Source organism: Jaculus jaculus, chromosome 5 (genome assembly GCF_020740685.1).
Source record: "Jaculus jaculus isolate mJacJac1 chromosome 5, mJacJac1.mat.Y.cur, whole genome shotgun sequence".
Lineage (NCBI taxonomy): Eukaryota > Metazoa > Chordata > Mammalia > Rodentia > Dipodidae > Jaculus > Jaculus jaculus.
The window spans coordinates 126,656,902-126,666,899 of record NC_059106.1 but is presented as its reverse complement, the minus strand read 5'-3'; the positions used below and the strand labels follow the sequence as shown (position 1 = coordinate 126,666,899).

At 49.7% G+C, this 9,998-nt stretch overlaps 1 non-coding gene across 1 annotated transcript; it reads right to left on the bottom strand.

Annotated features, from left to right (window-relative positions):
• Positions 1–211: 211 nt before the first annotated feature.
• On the bottom strand, positions 212–318 carry LOC123461053. The gene has a single exon (XR_006637371.1). It is a non-coding gene; the product is annotated as a U6 spliceosomal RNA (small nuclear RNA).
• Positions 319–9,998: the final 9,680 nt, after the last annotated feature.

Sequence of the window (9,998 nt, the reverse complement as noted above, 5' to 3'; positions counted from 1 at the left end):
CCAAATATATCTTCAAGCATCCACAGATCCATCCACTCAACGACTTTTTCTAGAAGGGCTATTTGTGCCTTGTCTTTTTTTTTTTAAATAATTTTTAAAATATTTTATTTTATTCTTGAAAAAGGGGGTTTATTGATTTTGAAAAACTGCAAATAGTCGTAACAAAAAGTGTTTTTTTCTTTTATTTATTTATTTATTATTTTTTTTTTAAAAAAATATGGAACGCTTCACGAATTTGCGTGTCATCCTTGCGCAGGGGCCATGCTAATCTTCTCTGTATCGTTCCAATTTTAGTATATGTGCTGCCGAAGCGAGCACTGTTTTTTTCTTTTAAATAAATTCACACAAAGAAAGAGAAATAGAAAGTGATGGGAGTGACCAGCAAGAGGAATCATAATTACATTCATCTTTGTGTGTGCGTGTGTGTGTGTGTGTGTGTGTGTGTGTGTGTGTGTGTGTGTGTGTTTGAGCGCTTGCGCACGGGTGCAGCAGTTCTGTTTATGTTGACATTAGAAAACTCCAACCTGGAATCCAGAACCTCGAATCTGCAAGTAGAATGTCTTGAGATGGGCACGTGGAAGTCAAAGGGCTTCTCCCCAGCCCCTTTTAGAAGAGATACATGAAAGGTTGCTCTCCTTCTATACTGTCACAGAACTGTTACATACATTCTCAGTCCTCCTTGTGAAAGGCCTAAAGAGAAAGAAACTCAACTTGCAGTCCAAACCAAAGGGGGGAAATTTCAAAAATGAATAATCCAACAGGGTGGGGGCGGGGCATAGCAACACAGCTTTGGTGCCTGCGCGAGCCTAAAGCCAGCATTCCAGGGTGTACTGCAGCAGGGCATGGTGCCCCGGGGCGTGGAAGGGATCTGAGGGCATCTGGGTGCAGTTGGATCATGCCCGCCACGGGAAGTGAGCTGGAGGAGGGCTGAGGTCTCCCAGCGCCACATGCAGCCTTCAACGTACCCCACTCTGATTTTGTCCTGTGTCCTCCGCAAGCAATCAGCAAGTTCAGAGTCTCCTGTCCCCAAAGGCTCCTCTCACGGAGGGGGATGGATTGGTCATTGGGCTTGAGATGCAAACTAGGGGTCCAAGGAAAAGTTAACTTTGATCCCCGCCATGATGTGCTGCAGGCCCTGGGGTGTGACTCTGGAGCCACTAAATGGTTATCTTGGCTTTCCTTCCTGTCTGTCAAGAGGTTGGAGGACTCTTTTCTGCTGCTGTCTCTTTGTCTCTGTGTCCCTGTCATTCTCCCAGCTCAGGAAGCACAGTTCGTGAACCCTTGGGCCTATAGCCAACGGGCTTTCTGTTCTCCCGCTGGCCTGGCCGGCCGAGGACCAAGGCCACGGTTCTGACTGAGGCAGGCAGGGCTTGCTGAGAGAGGTCAAGGTGGAGGGCCGAGGCTTCAGGTGCTTGCCAGGCCAGCCCAAGAAGTAGCTGCGTCAGCCTGAGCCCAGCATGCATAACCTGGGGCTTTGACAAGAGCAGGCTGAGGGCTGGGCACGTCGCTCGGTTGGTGGAGTGTTTGCTTCGCATGCACAAGCTTCTGGGCTTACTAGGATGACTCAAAACCCACCATAGGCCAGGCGTGGTGGCGCACGCCTTTCATCCCAGCACTCAGGAGGCAGAGGTAGGAGGATCGCTGTGAGTTCGAGGCCACCCTGAGACTCCATAGTGAATTCCAAGTCAGCCTGGGCTAGAGTGAGACCCTGCCTCAAGCAAACACCACCACAGTGCTGAGAAGTAGCAGTTGAGCAGTGGAGTGCTCAACACTGCAACATCTCTGTCACACCCTCCAAGGCTGAGGGTCCATTGTGGAAGAGGTGGAGGAAAGAATGTAAGAGCTAAAGGAAGGGCAGGACTGCTTACAGTGCAATCTTCCAGACACAAACTGGCCTTGATATTCATGACCACACAGTGCCTGACACTACCTACACAAGACCATCATAATAGGAGGCAAAGATGATGACATCAAAATAAAAGAGACTGGAATGGGGAGGGGATTCAGTGGAGGATGGATTTGAGAGGGGGGAATCAGAATGGGGGGATTATCCTGGTTTTATTGTCTATATTTATGGAAGCTGTTAATTAAAAGTTATATAAAACAAAACAAAACACCCTGGGTTTGGTTTCTAGAATTGTATAAACCACGATTGGTGGTGTGTGTCCGTAATTCCAGGGGGTGGAGTATTAAAAGTTCATGGTCAGTCTTGGCTAACTAGGAGGTTAGAGGACAGCCTGAGCCACCTAAAATCCTGTCTCAAAACAAAATAAAAAATAAAAAGAGTAGGTGAGCAGTCACGGCTGACCAAAGATGTGATGACTCAGTGGCAGGAAAGATGTCAGGTGCATGGCCCCAAAGACCCTGCAGGGGAAAGGTAGGTCATGGAGAGCAGGGAGTCAGAGAGGACAAGACAGATGGAGTGGCGAGGTGGGGTGCCCCTGTAGGCTGGCGCCCAGGCGCCCAGAGGTAGTGGAAGCAGAGGGTGAACTCGGCTTCTAGTCCTTTATGAGAGCATCTGGTCAAGATGAGCCATTGGCACTCAGGTCTAGAGAGATACAAGGTAAGACAAGGCACAAGTTAGACCCAGGGAAGACAAGGCAGTGCCAGGCTCACATCATGAGATGTTTAAAAAAAAAAAGAACAGGCATGCCTAGAGTTGAGAGAGTGTCACTTTGGAAGTGATTTAATGTTAACAAGACCAGCAACATGGTGGTCTCTCCTCTAGAGAGGCCCAGAGGTTCTCAGAGGAGAATGGGTTTATTCACAGTTCCACTTATAATCCTCTCTGCCTGCACCATGGAGGTGTAGATACTGCCTAGATGGTACCTTGTTCTTTCAGAGAACTCAAGGGAAATGTCACAGACTGTTTGAGTCTTTTTGGTGATGCTATAACAGAATACCTGAGACTGGATAATTTATGAAAAATAATTTTTTTTCTTTACTTTTATTTATTTGAGAGAGAGAGAAAGAGGCAGATAGAGAGAAAGACCAAGGCCTTCAGCCACTGCAGACGCTAGATGCATGTGCCACCATTTGCATCTGGCTTTAATGGGTCCTGGGGCATTGAACCTGGGTCTTTTGGCTTTACAGGCAAGTGTCTTAACTGCTAAGGTATCTCTCCAGCCTGAAAAATAAAAATTTGTTTCTCACAGGTCTGGAAGTTGGGAAGTCCAGGACCAACAGTAAGTTTTGTTGTCTGACGTTGAGAGCTGTGTCCTTCAGAGAAGAGGAAAGCTGTGTTTCCATATGGAGAGAGGCTTGAAGAACAAGCTAGCCAACACTGTGCCACGCCTCTTAACTGTGGGCCTTAAGTGTATTAACCAGAATAAAGAACTCTTGGGGCTTAATGCCATCACATTGGCAGCACCTGCATCTCAGCCACGCTAGGTGTGATGTCCTCAGAGCTCATATGTTAATACGTGGGACCTTTTAAAAAATATGGGGGGGGGGGCTGGAGAGATGGCTTAGCGGTTAAGTGCTTGCCTGTGAAGCCTAAAGACCCCGGTTCGAGGCTCGGTTCCCCAGGTCCCACGTTAGCCAGATGCACAAGGGGGCGCACACATCTGGAGTTCGTTTGCAGTGGCTGGAGGCCCTGGTGCGCCCATGATCTCTCTCCCTCTATCTGTCTTTCTCCCTGTGTCTGTCGCTCTCAAATAAATAAATAAATAAAATGAACAAAGAAATATTAAAAAAAATATGGGGGGGGCTAGAGAGATGGCTCAGCAGTTAAAACTAAATTTCTGTCCTTTATGTACTAGCCGGTCTCAGGTATTTTGTTATTGCAAAATACCTAGTGGACTAGTGAACTAAGACAATGGTCCGTCCTTACGTGTACCCTCCCAAGTGGGGAGGATCACTCATCTAATGTCAACAGAGGCAAGCTAGAAAGAGGTGGTGCTGAGCTAGGGACAGACAAATACACTCCTTTTCCAGACAGGTTGTTTCAGGAGCCAGCACTAAAGGATTTACAGATGTTAGCTTTTCAGGCTCTGGAAGATCTGTCAACCTGACAGGATAGAGACATTGGTGTTGGTGTTGTCTCCACTGACTCAGTATCTGGTGAATAAAATGGCAACATATGAATTCATAAGGCAAATGAATGTGACTTGGAGCCACTTTGGGCATAGACATGGCTGGCTCGCCTTTTCTTCTAGAAAGCAGAAGGCTGCCTCGCAGACATGGAACCAGCACCCTGGAATTGAACTGCTCAGCTGGTTAATGCCTCAGCTATCCTGCTGGATGCATTCATGGCCTGGGATCTTCATGCCCTCTGGCTCTCTAGTTCTCCTTTTTCTGTTTCCATGAAGCACTTAGCTTTTCTGAACTAGTACTTCTAAAAGCTGTGTTAATAAATTCAATTGAATTTGTTTTCTTTGGAGAGCTGGGGAGATGGCTCGGGGGGTAAAGGTACTTGCTTGCAAAGCTCGCCAGCCTGGGTTTCATTCCCCAGTACCCACTTAAGGCCAGATACACAAAGTGGTGCACGTGTCTGGAGTTTGTTTGCAGTGGCAGGAGGCCCTGGCGTACATCCATACTCTCTTCCTCTCTCCCTGTCACACATAAATAAGTAAAGGTATTTTTTAAAAAAGAGTTTTAGAGGGCTGGAGAGGTGGCTTGGCGGTTAAGCGCTTGCCTGTGAAGCCTAAGGACCCCGGTTCGAGCCTCGGTTCCCCAGGTCCCACGTTAGCCAGATGCACAAGGGGGCGCGCGCGTCTGGAGTTCGTTTGCAGAGGCTGGAAGCCCTGGCGCGCCCATTCTCTCTCTCCCCCTCGATCTGTCTTTCTCTCTGTGTCTGTCGCTCTCAAATAAATAAATAATAAAAAAAAAGAGTTTTAGAATTTTTTTTTTCTCAATTGCAAGCAAATAGCATTTAGATTAAGGTAAGTATAGGTAATCTTTTGGAAGGCTATCTAGAGATGGCGAGAGGAACAGAGACGCCGAGGCAGAGATCTTAACGAATATCTCACGTGGCAGAGTCGGCTAGTCTGAAGTTCGCAAGGCAACCTGGCAGGCAGGCACCTCAGGCAAGAGGTGACATTGCAGCTTGCGCCTAAGTCCCTCAGGACAGCAGCAGGCACTCAGGCGGCTTGAGAGTCCTGCCGTTTCTCTCTCCTCTGGAATCTTCAGCTGCAGGTTTAGAAGCTGCGGACTTCTTGGAGGGCCGTGAGGGAGAGATCTCTCCCAGGTCCCTTTTTTGGCTTGCAGATGATGGCACCATGTTCACACGGCGAACACACCTGAGTCCAAGTCTCCCCTTTGTAGACCATCACCCATCCTGTTGGGTCAGAAGCCCACTCTGCTTGGGGCTGGTCACCTTGGCAGTGACTTGTGTCTCCAAAGGGCATGTTCTGAGACACAAGAGTCTACACAGTGGGTGACTATAAAGAACAGGAATTTATTTCTCACAGCTCTAGATGTGAGGAGTTCAAGGTCAAGGTATCAATAGATGTGGTGTCTGGGCCTACTTAATGATTTGCAGATGGCAGGTGCCTTCCTGCTGTGTCCTCACATGGTAGAAAGAGATGAATGGGCTCCTTTCGGATTTAGTCCCCCCCCCCGTGTGTGTGTGTGTGTGTGCGCGCATGTGCATGTGCAATTGCACGCAAGTGCAGGTGCACACATGCCCTGGCACACGTGTGGAGGTCAGAGGACAACTTTGGTTGTCAATCCTCATATTTCACCTTGTTTAGGGCAGGGTGTCTTTAAAAAAAATTATTTATTTTGAGAGAGAGAGAGAGAGAGAGAGAGAGAATGGGTGCCCAGGGCCTTCAGCCACTGTGAACGAATCCAGATGCAGGTGCCCTTTTGTGTGACATTGCATGCTTTGTGTCATTGTGCTTCTGGCTTATATGGGACCTGGAGATTTGAACATGAGTCCTTAGGCTTCCCAGGCAAGTGCCTTCACTGCTAAGCCATCTCTCCTGTCCAAGGCAGGGGCTCTTGTTGGTGCTGCTGTGTACACCAGGCTAGCTATCCCGTAAGCTTCAGGGATTCTCCGGTCTCCACCTCCCATCTGGGATTATCTGTGCTCAGCTAGCACATGTTGGCATTACAGATGCCAGTGCGACCACGTCCAGCCTTATGTGAGAGCTGGGGATTGAACTCAGGTGTTCATGATCATGCGGCCAGTGCTTTGTCTATGTTTTATGAGGGAGGGTCTCACTCTAGCCCAGGCTGACCTGGAATTCACTATGTAGTCCCAGGGTGGCCTCGAACTCACGGAGATCCTCCTACCTCTGCCTCCAGAGTGCTGGGATTAGAGGTGTGTGCCACCATCCGCTTTTTTTTTTTTTTTTTTTTTTTTTTTGTCACCAGGCCTTTGAGATATATAGCTTTGGTTAGCTGGGAGGTCACTATGTACCTGGCTGACCTTGACTTTGTAGTAATTCTCCTGCTTCTTCTTCCTGAGTGCTGGGATAAGGACCTAGATGCCCCGCCCAGCTCAGAGTCTTTCGTCAGGGCCCTCATCCCATTCATGGGAGCTGTACACTCACGACCTCATCACCCCTCGAATCTCCACCTCCCACTACCATTACCTTGAAGATTAGCGTTTTCAACATATAAATAAAGTTAAGGCATACATACACTGAGAACAGGGATATAATTTAAAACCATAATTACAGAGGTTGAGCTCAGAAGAGGGCGGGAGCAGGCTCAGCTATGGTCAGCAAGAAAGAGGGTTCTCGAGGCTTGGGGCAGGCACAACCTCTGACTCAGAACCCCAGTAAGTACTTCATTTCTCTAGAGGACTGAAGCCCATGGCCGGCTTTTTGGTCCCTCTCTTCATTATCCAGATTCCAGAGGGAGCAGTCATCTGGCCTGGTTGAGTCATGAGCCTGTTTGGTAGCCTAGAGGAGGGTAGCAGGGGGCAGTAGGGGAGAAGGGAGGACCCTTAATTGTGGCACCACCACACTGTGTCCTGTGTGGAAGAGGTGACTCCAGTTTTGTTAGGAAGAGGAAGTAGAGGCCAGGTAGGAAACGTACCCGCTCTGTCTCTCAGGTGGCTGTCCCACTTCTGCTGTGGTTTCCTGAGACTGTGGCAGAGTTTTCACAGCTGTGGACATGGAGGTATGTGGGTGCAGGAGCTGCTGCCCCGGGTCTGATAGGGTGCCAGGAGGCCCAGGTGTCTCTGATGTGGCCAGTCAAGCCCTTTTACCTGGGGCGTTTGAGGCAGGTGTGCTAGAAGACCTTGCGGTCCACATGCCCACACTGGCAGTGTGCCGAGAAAACTCTGGGCTGTCTCTAGAGTACACTCTGCAGCTGGAAAAATCCACTTTTACTACCTCTACTGGCACCCCGAACCACCCCCACCCCTACCAGGGAACTAAGGCCACTCCCTTCCTTGGCTTCAGGGAGAGAGCCAGGCCAGATTTCAAGGATGCCAGGAAGATGTACACAGCTGTTTGGCTCCTCTGCTAGGGTCAAGAGGACCCAGCATGCACCCTCTTGGGGACAGCGGTCCCTCTACCTGGCCAGCTAGACCAGGCCGGCCAGTGAGGCCAGTGCCTGGCAGGCCCTAGACCTGTGTCCTTCCCTTAATGGGGAAACACTGGGCTCTTCTGAACCACTGGTCTGCCAATGCCTTGTGGTGGTCACTCAGCCCCTCTGAGTTCAAACACAATCTGCCAAAGTCTTGCGTCTGACCCATGGGGCCTGGTATATCCCCAGACCATCAGAGGCTAGGATGTCAGAACTTCATGGAACCTCAGATTGGAAACTAAGGCTCTGAGAATGTGGGTCCCTAGAAGGGTTGTTTTTAGCCTATTTTCTTTCTTTTTTCTATTTTTTTTTTTTTTTTTTGAGGTAGGGTCTTTCTCTAGCCTAGACTGGCCAGGAATTCACTGTAGTCTCAGGGTGGCTTTGAACTCACAGCAATCTTCCTACCTGTCTCCTGAGTGCTGGGATTAAAGGCTTGCACCACCATGCCTGGCTTACCCTGTTTTCTCTTTCTCTCTCTCTCTCTTTCTGTCTGTCTCCAAGAATCCAGGGATTATTTTATTTTATTTTATTTTATTTTATTTTATTTTATTTAAGACAGGGTATCTTTTAGCCCACTATGGCCTCAAACTCTCTCTCTCTCTCTCTCTCTTTTTTTTTTTCTTTTTTTTTTGAGGTCTCTCTCTAGTGCACACTGACCTGGAATTCACTACATAGTCTCAGGCTGGCCTCGAGCTCACATCCATCCTCCTACCTCTGCCTCCTAAATGCTAGGATTAAGGCGTGTCACACCACGCCTCTTTGAGGCTGAGGATGACCTTGAACTTCTGATTCTCCTGCCTTCACTTCCTGAATGCTGGGACTAGAACCATGCGCCACCATACCCAGTGAGTCCTAGGATTCTTTAGAACAACTTTGAATTAGGACTTTGCAACATAAGAAAAATCTAGAAAGATTACTATTTGCAACTTGGGACCATCTTGACAAATCCCTTATACCCAGGCACTGCCAAGGACTGTGGGCCCTGAGGTGCTCTGGGCTTCGAACTGGGTGTAGCTGCTTTAAGTCCAGCAGGCTCAGGGCCGAAGAGGTGAGAGATGCCAGAGAGCAACCCCTCACCCCAGAAAGCCTCAAGAGGTCAGCAGGGAGGTAGACGAGGCCATAGTCGGGGTGGAGGCTCCAAAGCCTAGGAGCCCTAGCCATGGCAGCTGGCAAGCCTGCAGTTCCTTTGCCTTGGTGATTCACAGCTGCCGTAGGACTTGCAGATGGAGTTCTCGAACTCTCGAGGCCGTGTGGCTACAAGATCAGCTATCCTGAGAGTGCTGCCTGTGCTGGGGCTGGGGGGAGACACGATAGCTGATGTGGAAGGTTGGGTCACCACGGCTCCAAAGAGACAGTGGCCAGGTAGTCCTCTGGAGAAACATGCCATTTCTTTGGGCTGAGGTGACTTGAGGTCCTTGAAGGGCACATTTAGAGCCACAAAGAATCAGCTGATGTCAACCACTCAGCACCCTGCCCTAGGTGCTTAATGGTCTGTGCCTTTAAATGCCTGTGGTGGGGGCTGCCCACCCGCACCCACGGAGAGGCTCTGAGCACTGGTTTTGAGAGTTCTCATCCTAAGGACCTGTCATCCTAAGCCTTTTAAGGAGGAGTGGAGTCTGTCAGGGCCAGGCAGCCACGGGGAAGATTCACCCCAACCCTGCCGAGGGTGGAACTGGGCTCCACCTGGGTAGGGGGAGGTTGGGTCTCTGTGATGCTGGTCACGGATTCTGTTCGGGGCTCTGAGACACCACGCTTTGCCCCACCCTGGAGCTGTTGACAGAGTGGCCAGGGAAATCTAGGTCAACAGTGGGCGAGGCCCTATAGGTGGAACCCAGTGCCAGGAGAGATGGCAAGCCCAGCTGGGGAGGGAGCACCCACTGTTATGACGCATGTCATTTCCGGCCCTCCCAGAAACCCTTTCCCTGGAGGCTGTGCAGCGTGGGAGGATAGAAGCTTAAAAGTCCCAAGGTCTGGACCTAACATTTCTGTGACTGTATTGTTGCTTCTTTCTGGGCTCTCTGGCTCTGATTTCAGCCAGTGACTTCTCTGATTGGGGTTCTATGGGAAACCACGCACCAGCTTTGTACTCAAGAACCACCTCCACAGAGCAGCCTCCCCTCCCCTAACATTCCGGGGCTCTCCCACATCCACTTGGGACTCTAGAGGGAGGGGGCTGGGCTGTGATTGCTGAATGAGGAAATACATTTTTACATGAAAGAGTCAAGCCTCCCAGTTGGAAGAATGCTCACCTGCACCCTCACCCTGAAAGCTGAGACCAAGAGTCCCCTGGGGCCACTGCCAGAACTATGTCTAAGAGACAAAGAGACGTAATAGGAGTCACCCCTCAATTGACTTGGCTTTGATCCTGGCTCCAAGGAGCTTAAGAAGGCTTTAGGGCTCTGCTGGAACTCAGTATGAAGATCCTTTTGTGGGGCTGGAGAGATGGCACGGTGGGTAAAGTGCCCGCTGTGCCACATGAGGAACTGAGTTTGATCCCCAGAACCATGTAAAATGCT